Source organism: Myotis daubentonii, chromosome 12 (genome assembly GCF_963259705.1).
Source record: "Myotis daubentonii chromosome 12, mMyoDau2.1, whole genome shotgun sequence".
Classification (NCBI taxonomy): domain Eukaryota; kingdom Metazoa; phylum Chordata; class Mammalia; order Chiroptera; family Vespertilionidae; genus Myotis; species Myotis daubentonii.
The window spans coordinates 54028872-54042416 of record NC_081851.1 but is presented as its reverse complement, the minus strand read 5'-3'; the positions used below and the strand labels follow the sequence as shown (position 1 = coordinate 54042416).

The 13545-nt window shown below is 45.6% G+C and overlaps 1 protein-coding gene across 6 annotated transcripts in view; it reads left to right on the top strand.

Annotated features, from left to right (window-relative positions):
• Window positions 1-605: 605 nt before the first annotated feature.
• STON1 (stonin 1) overlaps window positions 606-13545 on the top strand; it is a 47464-nt gene continuing 34524 nt past the window's right edge. For 4 of the 6 annotated variants that reach the window (XM_059659890.1, XM_059659891.1, XM_059659885.1 and 1 more), the window contains exon 1: window positions 622-698. The gene's annotated coding sequence lies outside the window, so the exon portion shown is untranslated. Of the gene's footprint in view, window positions 699-13545 lie in introns of all 6 variants that reach the window. The other 2 variants (XM_059659887.1, XM_059659889.1) reach the window with 2 other exon arrangements.

Genomic DNA, 13545 nt, shown 5'->3' with positions numbered 1-13545 from the left:
CAGGGGAAGGTGAGGTTTCATTTTTAGGGTTCATCTTAGTCTGGGATCAGGGCTGGTCCCACTTCTGAAGGAAAAAGCAGCACACAGACACTTCAAACACAATCCTTTAGTTCTCCTAATCTCAAGAACAAAACAAACCTCCAAAGGAACAAAAAATCTCAATTAAAGTGGAAAGCACGACCACAAAGTCCCTAGCCCCGCTCCCCCCCCCCCCCCCCCCCCCGCCCCATTATCTCACCACTCCGCGTCCTGAGGCTCAGGGTTCTCGGGGATGCTGGTTGGCTTCAGACCTGCCAAGTGTCCCAGCCACCTGCTTCCTGGGAGCTTGTAAAGGTAACATATACTGCCCCCACTTCTCCCCTCACTTTTGCTGGAGACTCAAGGGAAGGAAGAGAATGGAGAAAGGTACACCAGAAAAACTTTGGGGGATCCAGGGCCGGAAGGGAGTGAGGAGAAAAGAGGGGTCCGGCAACGGACCGAGCAGTTGCGGGGGGGGGGGGGGGGAAGGGGGGAGAGGGCCCAGGAGCGTCTCTGGGGAATGGCCGCCCCTCCCCTCCCCGCGGGTAGGCTCCCGGCCCTCGCCTCCGCCCTCCTCCTCCGCCTCCTCCGCCCCTTCTCCGCCTCTCTCCCTCTTCCTCCCACCCCTCCTCCCGGTGTGGACGGCGGCGGCCGGAGTCGGAGCCCCCGCGGTGCTGTCCGTGAGTGACCAGCCCCAGGGGAAGGCGGGAGGCGTGGGAAGCCCCTCCATGGTGGGGGAAAGTTTGCGGGTGGGGAGCGCGGGCGCCCCGGGACGGGGCATCTATCTCCCGGGCTGGCGGGAGCGCAGTGCCCCGTCCCCCCCGCCGCCCTCGCCGCCCCAGAGCTGCCCGGGCCCGCGGGTGGCCCCGACGGGGCTCCCCTCTGCTGCGGGGCTACTGTGACCTGGTCCCACTCTAAAGAGAAAGAAAACTCTACGAGCAGGAACTCCAGACTCGGTTCTGAGGCGGGGCCGGGGGCTCGTGCAAACCTTCACGCGCGGTCCGGCCCTCCCGACCTGGGCCACCAGCCTCCGCCCTCCATCCTCTCCCCCTCCTGCCCCCCCCAGGCTAGGGCCACAACCAGCCCAGTGCCCCCTGCAGCCCCAGAAGGCGATGCCCTTGCCCAGACATTTCCTGCAGGAACGACCGTCACTGGGATCTGCGGTTGGGTTCCTTGGACCCACAAACTGTACCTTGTGCGTCCAAGGGGAAATGAAATACTGTATATTCCTTCTTCGGATTTTACTGTTTCTATTGGTTGGGCATCTTTTTAAAAACTTCAACTCTGCTTTTTCTTTCAATAACAATGATGCTTCATGCAATGAGACTTTCTAATAGAAAACAAACAAACAAGAAAGAATAATGAAGAAGAAAGATAAAAAGAATGCTTGCTGTGCAGAAGCACTCTTTGGAAAGTGAAGACTTCATCCCACACGTCACCGTTTTAGTGGAAATGGGAGTTCACTATAGCTTGTTCTCAGACAACCCCAAGCAGACCATGAGGCTAGTTTTCATTTGCCTGACAGAAGCCGCAGTGTTTGTTGGCATTCCCCACCCTGGCACAGCCCCTCTGCATTTCTCTCCCCTCCTGCTAGCTCTGTCTCTCTCCCAGCTCCCCCACTCCCACCGTCTCATAAACAGGAGTTGTGGAAACAAGGCAGCAGGACCACAAAGAAAAAACAGCCTCCCTTCTCTCACTCCTGAGGCTGTTGCTTCAGCTTGACTCCGCCGATTGGGTGGAAGAATGTTTAGTTCATTTGTGTGGTTTTCTGTCGGTTCTCATTACGGTTGAATCAGTGTTTCCATGACAAGGCCTGGTGCTCTGGGTGCTTAGAAGGAGCTTTTTAATTTTCAGATGGGTCTGGACAGATCTAGTCTGGAATCTGGAGATTTTTGGGGGGGGGGGGCGATGGACGGGGGCTGCTATTGCAAGCCTCTGCCCACTCAGAACTGGAGCAGCAGGGGCAGCCCCAGCTGGGGTCTGCTTCCTTGCAACCTAGGAGGGAAGAGCTGTCCTAAGGAGTGAGCATGATCCTAGGGGTGTTGAACTTGTTTTTAGGGAGAACGCACTTTTGAAGAACTTTAGTCATTTCCATTTCTATACAAACGATGAGTGTGGTTGTAACACATGTACTAGGTCAGGTTCTGAACAACCCGTCAAAACAGGTCAAGGCATTTAACTTTTTGGAGATAGAGTTCTTTTAAAAAATGAATCTCTTTGGAAATAAATCCCTCTATTTTCAAAAGGATGTAATTCCTTTTTCCCTGCTGCTTGAATTTGACCATTCCCCATGTGTAGGAATTACTAACGTGTTACTGTGGTCTCAATGCATCATTGATAGGAAGTGTTGCGACTTCCACTCAAAAAGAAAGCCCATAAATTTTGAACTTGTTTGGCCCTGCTGCTTAGAAAAACAATGCACTCAGATAAGAATCTTCAGTTTCTTCCTCTTCCTGAGAATTTTTAATAGTGTATTTAATGCCCCAGAAATTAACCTTATGCTTTTTGGAGAGAACGCCCCCGCCCCTTCTGCCTTGTTCAGCTTCTGTACCAACACTTCATGGAATCTTACTAAAGTGGGTGGTTTGCCATCAATCACAAGGGTTTGCTGCAGCCCCAGATAGGCTGCTCTGGATGCTGGGGATATAGTGAGTGCTAGCCATGTGCCCCTTACCCAAGGAGCAGGTGTTTTGGGTGGTGAGATAAAGGCTGCATCCCCAGTGAGCCAAATGGAGAGCAGTGAATGATCATCTGGATGGGTCAGATGAGATGGAAATGCATGAAGTATGGAGCCTGCAGAGAGGAAAGAGGGCAAGGGTCATTAGGGGGTAAAATAGCCCAAAGGAAAAGGATGTAGCCTTTCAAAATATTGTACAAGAATACGGAATTACATAGGACATGCTCAGTGTATGATGTTAAATGTGAAAATCGGACTATGAAATAGGAAGCATTGTAAACTCACTCTTTAAAAATACATCCAAGAACATTGGGGTTATATGCAGCAAAATGGATGGTGGGATGATAGGTGCTTTTAATTTTTTTGTGTGCTTGCCTGCATTTCTTAAGCTTTTACAATAGTAATAGCTAGGATGTATTGAGTATAATGCACATACATATGGCATTTCATTAAAAAACTCTTTGAGGTATGACCCGTTATTAATATTCTCATGATATAAGATTCAGAAACTAGAATCAGAGGGGTGACTTGCCAAAGTTGCATAGCCAGTTGAATGCAGATCAGTGGCCAAAGTCTATGCATCGCAATCCTACTCTCTACAATCTTCCTGCACTTGTATTATTGTCATTATTCTTTTAATTATAAGAACAATAGGTAGCAAAAGGAAGAGGGAGAGTATTTTGTGCTTTAATAACTGATATTTTGAATACTAGTAAAGTGCCTCTGTCTCCCCTCTCTCCCATCTCCAACTATTACTTCTCTTTTTTCCTTTTTTTTTTTTTTTTTTTTCTGTTTCCACTGTCACTTTTCTTTGGAAGTCCTTGGGAATTGGCCCAGACTTAGTGAGAGGTAGCTCACCTTCCCTTGGGAGCCAGTTGTACTGATAAGTATCAGCATTCCTTGGAGGCTTCCCAGACAGCCTGAGCTCCAGGAACCCCATGGGATTCTGGAGCAGTCCTGGTAGAAGGTAGGATGTTTAATTTAAATAGACCAGGCAAATTAATGTCCCTAGAGCTCTATCAATGTGGGCTTACACTGTCCTAGGCATTGTCAGGGGAGTGTGATGGACAGGAAGACCCAGGGAAAGCTCCCAGGCTCCCATTCACCTACGTGTTATATGGAATGTCAGGGTAGGGGAGTCAAGGATTTATGGAACAAGAAAGAGGAGGAAAACTAATTGATTCCTGATGCTTATTACTGTGAAAATACAATGATAAACTATTTTTTAGAAGACTGGCTAGATGGGTGATCCCATGCATTGGCAAGATTAACTGGTTTAATGGAGGGGGAAATTTTCAGTGTGAGTGATTTGGGGGATGGCTCTGGGGAAAAATGCCCACATCCTGACCACTACTTGCCCTCACAGGTAACCAGGCCCCCAGAGGTCACCTTGTTCATCCTCTTCCAGAAATACACCTAACTATTCCAGAAGGATGGGCTTTTCTATAACATCTCGCCATTCAAATGATACACTTTTAGAAGGAGGCTTTATCTTTTCTATTCTAAAGGCTGATGCATCTAAATCACCTCCTTGTTGAAAAAAATTGTAAGAGTCAAGGACTTTTCCCAAATTATCATACTCAGACCAATGTCCTAGATATTATAGACATTTAACCATATGAGAAATGCTTTTCTGATCACAGTGCCAAGTAAAGTCTTTGTGAGCAACTTGTTTGTTTTGTCTTGTGGATGCTGTGAATCCTTTAGTTGACGGTTTCCATTTCTTTTTTTTTTTTAATTAAATCTTTATTGTTCAGATTATTACATTTGTTCCTCTTTTTTTTTCCCCCCATAACTCCCCTCCTCCCAGTTCCCACCCCACCCTCCGCCCTCACTCCCCACCCACTGTCCTCATCCATAGGTGCACGATTTTTGTCCAGTCTCTTCCCACATCTCCCACACCCCTTTCCCCCCCAAGAATAGTCAGTCCATTCCCTTTCTATGTCCCTGATTCTATTATAATCAACAGTTCATTCTGTTCATCAGATTATTTATTCACTTGATTCTTAGATTCACTTGTTGATAGATGCATATTTGTTGTTCATAATTTGTATCTTTACCTTTTTCTTCCTCTTCCTCTTCTTAAAGGATACCTTTCAGCATTTCATATAATCCTGGTTTGGTGGTGATGAACTCCTTTTAGCTTTTCCTTATCTGTGAAGCTCTTTATCTGACCTTCAATTCTGAATGATAGCTTTGCTGGGTAAAGTAATCTTGGTTGTAGGTTCTTGGCATTCATCACTTTGAATATTTCTTGCCACTCCCTTCTGGCCTGCAAAGTTTCTGTTGAGAAATCAGCTGACAGTCGTATGGGTATTCCCTTGTAGGTAACTGAGTTTCTTTCTCTTGCTGTTTTTAAGATTCTCTCTTTATCTTTTGCTCTTGGCATTTTAATGATGATGTGTCTTGGTGTGGTCCTCTTTGGATTCCTTTTGTTTGGGGTTCTCCGCGCTTCTTGGACCTGTAAGTCCATTTCTTTCACCAGGTGGGGGAAGTTTTCTGTCATTATTTCTTCAAATAGGTTTTCAATATCTTGCTCTCTCTCATCTTCTGGCACCCCTATAATTTTGATGTTAGTACGCTTGAAGCTGTCCCAGAGGCTCCTTACACTATCCTCGCATTTTTGGATTCTTTTTTCATCTTGCTTTTCCGGTTGGATGTTTTTTGCTTCCTCGCATTTCAAATCATTGACTTGATTCTTGCGCTCCTCTGGTCTGCTGTTGGGCGTCTGTATAATATTCGTTATTTCAGTCCGTGTATGCTTAATTTCTAGTTGGTTCCCCAATATAAGATCGAGGGTCTTATTAGTTTTCGTGTAGATCTCATTAAGTTTATCGGCAGCTTCTAAACAGTTCTTGAGAGACCTTAAAAGTGTGGTTCTGAACTCTATATCTTCCATTGACAATTTTGTCCTGTTTCTTTGTCTCCGCATTTTGTTATGCTTCCTTGGTGCACCCCCTAGTGGTCTTTGTTCGCAGTCTTATAGTTAAATCTTGATTGTTGTAGCTAATTCCAGGGAGGGTTTGACCTCCAGGCCAAGTGGCTATGAGAATCAGCTGTGTCAGCAGTGAGAGAACTTCTGTCCTCTGGGGAGGTGCTAATCTAGCCTTTGCCTGAGGCTATCCGGCAAATGCCTCTGTGCAGGGCTTGGGCGGGGCGGGGCGCACAGGATCAACAGGGTGGGCCGGAGAGAGCAGTTATGGCGGCTCTCAGTCCTGTCCCCAGGGGCTCTGCCTGAGTCCCAGCACCCGCTGCAAAGCTCGGAGAGAAAGCTGCACTCGCTCTGACCGAAGCCAGACAGTCCCGCTTCTCCCGTTTGAGTCTGGGTCCCTAAAGACTCGCCCGGATCTGGAGCTCAGAGTCTGCGACTCCGGTTTCCATTTCTTATTTGGCCAACTCTGAGTAGCTCAGTGGCCCACTTCTAGCATAGGTACAGGACTTTATAGCTCTATTTTTCCATAATAACATTGTTATACCCCTTTACTTTAGTTTTCATTGAGTCCCAATTTTCTTACCTACTTTGCATAGTTTTGTTTTATTCAGTACATTTTGGAGGCTGCTACTTCTGACATCCCACTCCTTCCTTCTAGTTTATTTTTCTTCGTGTCAACATAAATTTAGAAGGTCTTTCATAAACGGTCTTTGGTAAACTTTAAAGTATGTGTATTCCTGAAAATGTCTCTATTTTGCTCTTACAAATGAGAGTTTAAGGGTAGAATTCTGGACTCACAATTATTTTCTCCCTATTACTTGGAAGGTATTACATCCTTATCATCCTGCATTGATTACTACTCCTGAGGTAGACAAGTTACCTAATTTCTCTCAGTCTCCAACTCTATGAAATAGATCGTAGTATCCACTTTAAGGATAATTGTGAGGGGATAATGTATACAAAATGTTAGAATAGTGCCTGCCATTTAAGGAAGCACATAATAATTGTTAGCTAACATGAGTACTTTTACTGTAAATATTTTCAGAATTTCTTGACTTTCTTGGGTTTTATTAGTTCATCTAAATGTTAGTTTGTCTAGTTCTCACGCGCGCGCACAGACATACACACGCACACACACAATCCTGTTGGGAATTTAATTAAAATTGTATTCAATTTATATTCCAGCAGAACTGACACCTTTATAATATTGGGTCTTCTCCTTTTATTCAGGTGAATTATTGGTGATTTCCCCTATAAAGGTCTTATACAACTTTTGCTGTATCTACTTGCTATAGGTTTTATTAATATTTTACATGATATCCTTTTTTCTTATTATATTTTCAAATTGGTTATTTACTGGCCCACAGAGACATTCCTGATTTTTGAATTTTGACCTTGTATCCAGCATCCTAGCTGACTTCTCTTATTAGATCTAAAAAATCTATATGTAGATATTCTTGAATTTTCTAGATAGATAATTGTAAAACAAAAATTTGTCATTTTAAATATTTTTAATGTACTGAATTTAGAGCAAGAGAAAAAGAGATAAACATAAATTTGATGTTCCCCTTATTTATGCATTCATTGGTTGTTTCTTGTATGTGCCCTGCCTGGAGATCGAACCTGTAACCTTGGCATATTGGGTCAACACTCTAACCAACTGAACTACCCGGCAAAGGCCCTAATTTGTCTTTTTTTTTTCTATTCCTACTGACATATCTTTTTCTTGTATTATTACATTGAGTAGATTCTCTGGTGGTCAGCGCACGTCGTAGCGAGTGATCGAACTCCCAGTCTCCCAGTCGAACTCCTGAGGGGACACTTTGCATATTAGCCTTTTGTACATATAGATAATCTGAACTACATATAAAGGGCATGTGTGTCAGGTTTTTGACAATTTCATTTCATTAATGACTAGAGGTCCAGTGCACAAAAATTTGTGCACTCGGGGGGGTCCCTCAGCCCGGCCTGTGCCCTCTCACAGTCTGGAACTCCTCGGGGGATGTCCACCTGCTCCTGGGGGATCAGGCCTAAGCTGGCAGTCAGACATCCCTCTGGCAGCCTGGGAGATGTCCACTTGCCAGGGGGGAGCAGGCCTAAGCTGCAGTTGGACATCCTTAGCGCTGCTGAGGAGGCGGGAGAGGCTCCCGCCACCATAGCTATGCTGGCAGCTGGCAGCCTGGCTTGTGGCTGAGTAGAGCTCCCCCTGTGGGAGCGCACTGACCACCAGGGGGCAGCTCCTGCATTGAGCGTCTGCCCACTGGTGGTCAGTGTATGTCATAGTGACCAGTCATTCCCAGTCGTTCTGCTGTTAGGGTCAATTTGCATATTGTCCTTTTATTATATAGGATAAAAGCCTGGTGCACAGGTGGGGGCTGGCTGGTTTGCCCTGAAGGGTGTCCCGGATCAGGGTGGGGGTCCCGCTGGGGTGCCTGGCCAGCCTGGGTGAGGGGCTGAGGGCTGTTTTCAGGCTGGCCACACCCCCCGGTGACCCAAGCTCCCAGTCATGGTGGGCTGGAAGCAGGTATCTGGGATTTATTTAACTTCTATAATTGAAACTTTGTAGCCTTGAGTGGAGTCCAGGGCCAGCCAGGGCAGGCGGGAAGCTTGGCTTCCTCCATCGCTGGGGGCAACCCAAGCCTCCTGCTCACTCCAGCTCAGTGGCCTCTGCCATCTTAGTTGGGTTAATTTGCATACTTGCTCCTGATTGGCTTGTGGGTGTGGCTTGAGCATAGTGGAGGGACAGTTAATTTGCATGTTTCTCTTTTATTATATGGGATTATTGATGAATTTGGGTCTCTGCTCTCAGTTGAGAAGAGTTCTGAATTTCCCAAATACACTGCTCTCGTCCCCAAATGCTGTCCTTTAGGTTCTCTGTGGTAGACTAAACCTTCTCATTACCAACCAGTATCCTCGCTCACATTCATGTTGAAAAGAAAAGTCTCTGAGGAGAGAACGGTCCCTGTTCCCTTTGGTCATGGAGATGATGTTCTCTCTCTGCTCGCATGTGTGTTTTCATGTGTTTCTAACAGTGCAGAGAGCTTTACATTCAACAGTTGATTTCCTATTACTGGCTAAGAGCATCTCTGGGAATGTTGATTGATATTAGCAAATCCTGTTTATAATACAGGGTGTCCCCCAAAATATGTATATAAACTTTAACAGCTGATAGCTCAATATTGAAAATGCAATGTATTTTAATAAAAACTGCCTTTATAATTATTCAAAGTGTGTGTAGACATTTTGGGGGGACACCCTACATATAAAGAAATCTACACAAACATGTCTTTCCCTTACACTTGCAACAAACTCTATTTTTTTAAGGAAGCCAAACCAGTAATCGTCCCTGGCCTCCACTGGCCCTCATATCAGCCCTATGTGATAATGGAAAAGAAATGGACTTGGGATCAGGCAGATCTGGGTTTGAATCCAAGCTTTGCCACTAAGTAGGTGTGTGGCTATCGCAGTGTGTTCAGGCTGCTCTAAGAAAGTATCACAGGCTGGGTAGCTTATAAACAACAAAAATTGATTTTTCATGGTTCTGGAGACTGGAAGTCCAAGATGAGGCTACTCGCATTGGTTCTGGTGAGGACCCTCGTCTTGCTTGCAGACAGCTGTCTTCTCTGTGTGCTCACATGGTGGAAGGGGAGAGCTAGTGCTCTGTGTCCTCCACTTATAAGGGCACTAATCTCCCTCGTGAGGGTTCTGTGGGGCTTAGGATTTCAACATGAACTTTGGGGGGGGGGACACAAAAATTCAGACTACCGCATGGTCTTGGGCAAGTTACTTCACATCTCTGCGGCTGTTTCCTTCTCTATAAAACAGTAATAATGAAACCCACTCCCCCAAATTGTTTTGAAGCTTAAGTGAGATCACAGGAAATAATATGGACCAAATGCTTGGCATATGTGAATGCTCACAAATGTTAGTTTCTTCCCATCATCTCCCCTCCCCTGCTCTTTCTTTCAAACCAGGATTGTGCTTCAGAAGGTCTAATCAGAGAGACTTCTAGAAAGAGGCCATGGGTGTGTACCTCCTGATACCTTAATGTTTTCTTTTTTCTCTATGGTGGTTATTTATTTAAAATCTTTATTGTTGAAAGGGCTACCAGGGACATATGTCCCCTCCCCCCCAACCGCTCCCCCACCCACCTTCACCACCCTATTGTTTGCATCCATGGGTTATGCATATATGCATATAAATTCTTTGGTTAATCACCTCCTACCCACCCACTCTCCCACGCCTTCACTCGGATATTCCATATTCTATTCCATACTTCCATGTCTCTGGCTTTCTTGATAATCAATTTAGATTTCTCTTGGATGAATTTCCTGGAAGCTTTTGGACCACCATTTTGGTTTTGTATCTATACCATATCTTAGTAGCCCTCCTAGACTATTGATCGAACCGTTCTATAGAATAACTATGTTGTTATTTAAGAACCATGCTGCTCTTTACGAGAGATATCTCTTTGCTTTATTTGTTGGTGCTCCTTCTTTTGAGAAAATAAAAATTCATTATTATTGAAGATAACATTTTAAATGCAAAGACCCCAGAGAGTGAATATAAGGAATAAATAACTTCTGGGACTAGGTCTTCTGAGGAGCAATTAAGAGAGGTAGACGGGGGTAGGGAATTGACAAAGAAGGGCAGCACAGTGGGTAGAAGAACTGAAGGTATTCCTTGAGGATTTCCCAAGATCTAAAATCTGCCTATTTTATAGTCATTTATCTGGGCCCCAGGGAATCCATACTTGGCTCAGAGTTTTTTGCAAGTGTCTTACCAGAAATGATAATGATAGCTATCACTGTTCTTAAGTAGAGGAAAAGAGCATCATGAAAACAAAACAGAATTGGAATTATGGATGTGCCTCCATATAAATATCTGTGGCTCGGAGCACAAAAATAACTTTTCCATTGGAGAGCTAAGCCAAGAGTTTCATGGAATCAGCACTGAGAATCTAATTTAAAACAGCCGTGGCCCAGAAATTCAGAGATGGGGCTGACACATTGGCCTCTGTTCATCCCTTTGAATGTTTTTTCCTAGCTCATGGTAACTCATATCCCGGGCCAGTTTGGAGGGCCTGGAAGATGGTAATTGATGCTGCAAACCTTGCTTTTGTTGGCCTCAGTTTAGTGTTAACACAAACATTGGGAAATGCTTTAATCTCGTGTCTTTACAACTGAGAAGAGAACCATTTGAGACGCAGCTGCAGGCCTGTCGCTCATTTGTGGCTTGAAGCAGAACCTCATAAATTTTGCGAAAATTGCCGATTCCTCTGTTGGTCATGGATTCAATGGAAGGTGCCTAATTTGGGTCTTTCTAAGCAGGATGCTGGCGGTCAGGTGCTCTTGATTTTCAGAAAAGTTATCTTGGGGAGGGGGGATGATCAGGCTTTCCTGGGAACTGGGTGGTAATGTCAGAATCTTTCAGTTCTAAGAAGGGTCCGACTTGCCTAGATGAGTGTATTCCCCCTTTAAGGGAATTGTTATTTTAGGCTTCCGACCTCATCCTCTTGATCATTCATCTTTTGATCGGACACTCCCAGTAAGAATGGCTCTGTACCACAGGGGATGGGATTTACCCAGCTTTAAATAGCCCTTGCTTGTTAGGATCTGCCTCCTCCTCACCCACACATTCCCCTCTCTTGCCAATGTTCCTCCGTAACTGCTCGCACATGCCCTTCCACATGCGCACACAGGCTTTGGCCATTTGTGGGTGGGAACCCTGCTGTAAACTCCACCGCTTGGGGCCTGCTTGTTTTCTGGTCAGAGGGAGGGTCTTTCCTGGATTCTCACAAGGGCACTGTATGGACTACCCTAACTGAGACAGGTGCTAGCTCCTTTATTGGTTTCCTAGTCCGTCTGTGCCTTTAACCCTCCATTCCTGTGGAGAACTGGTGTCTTTAACCCCTTCCCTCCTGAATTTTGGTTTGTCTTGTTTCTGACTTGTTGCCTTGCTTAGACTTATCCGTGCTCCAGAGACCCTGAGCTTATTTTGTTTAGGGCTTGTCTACCCTCCACCCTCTTTTGATATATGTGGCTCATACACTCAGCCACCACTTACTGAGAGGCTACTCTGTTTGAGGCTCCTACACTTCACCATTGGCCGTGGTGCCCTGGCGGACATCACGCTTGTGCCATCAAGTCACTGCGGAGAGTGATGAAGGTGATGCCATTCTGCAAAGCTTTGGGGAGGTTGTCCCATACCATAGAGATGTGCTTGAAAAACAGTCTCTTCTCCCCTTATATTTGAGACTTTAAAACAGTGTGTGGGAGCAGGAAGCATCAGGTTCAAACCTGGTTTCTTCCCTGCCTCTGGCCTCACCACCCTCCAGTTCATCCTCCTGTCAGAGCTTTCCTTCTAAAATTCTTATCGGATCCTGTTTACTCTCTCTATATTCTTTCACTGAATCCTTTACGATAAAATCAAACTCCTTAGCATGATACAGGAAGGCTCCTGTACCTCACTCACCTGTGTGCCTCTTTCACTGTATCACCCACGTTAACTCCCGGCTCCAGCCAGGCCCCTCCACCTGCAGGATCAGGCTCTCTCTGCCTTCCTGTCTTTGCACACACACCTCTCTCCACTCTGTTTGGCCTGATCAATTCACATCAGCCTTCAAGATTCAGCCCAGAAGCCCGCTCTTCCTGAGGTTTTTTCAAACTAGGACCCAGCAGCTTTATTTCCCCTACAATTCTGGACACTGCCACCATGGCTGTCACCCATCTTAATTGAGTATCTGGCTCAATGAAGTGCCACAGTACCCTGCATTTGGCTTTATCATGTCAACATAACATTCGAGAATTGTCCCTGGTAGACAGAGAATGCCTGGGTAATGGGATGTGCCTCTTTTTCACTTGCACCAGTGTGTAGTTTAGTGTTAAGGGTGTTCTGTTATCATTGTCGGGTGAATGTTCACCTGCATGAAACTGACACACACACACACACACACACACACACACACACACACACACACACTCTGGGTGCTCACACACATCAAGATGTAGATTCCTATGGGAAGCTTACTTTAAATCTTACTTGAGAGTATTTACAAAGCAAATAGTTGGTGCTTAGTGAATGTCTGTTGAGTTGAAGAAAAAGTAAGTGCAAATACGTACAGACTATGGAAAATTTATTCCAAAATATCTTAAGAAGAGAGCCACCATGTAGCCTCGCTTCCTTGTAATTACCGTAGAAAGAATGTGGACTGGAAAATCAAAGGTTAGAGTTCATGTTCATCTTCTCAGCTCTGTTTCCCTGAGGAGATCATCTTACCTCTTTGGACCTCTATTTCCTCATCTGTCATATGAGGTGTTAGAAATGGCATTTAATGCCTATTGAATAGTCTAGATTCCATTTTTATTAGAAGGCCTAAAGTCAAACCACCAGCTGTTTTCCATTAAGTGGCATGAATGCGGGACTCATTTTTCAGCCTCATCATGGAGCACGTTCATGACAAGCCCTCTAGCTCTGGGCAGAGCAGCAAAGCCGAGAGCAACAGATGGACCAGAGTTTTCCCAACTGGTGGCAGGAGGCCAAGACCTAGTTGGAAAGCAAAGACAGGGTGAGATGCCCGAGCCAGGCGGGAGCAGCAGTCAGTGACCCATGTCAGTCTGAGCTCAAAGCTCGCCAGATACTTGGGAAAGGAGCATGGGAGGGAGCCGGACAGTGAGCTTTCAGGGCTAAGCTGGAAATAGTCCGCCTCCCAGGAGAGCCTGAGAGAGGACCCAATGCAAGTCATCAAGGCAGTTTCAGTTGTCTAAAGGATGGGTAGGTGGAAAGGTGTTTAGACTTAGTCTGTGCCCCCCCCCCCCCCCCCCAGTGTAGATGGAAGCCAGGAGGAAGTTAATTTGGGGTTAATCGGAGGGAGAAGAGTATAATCCTGTCTAAATGATAATGCGATGAACTTACTTAT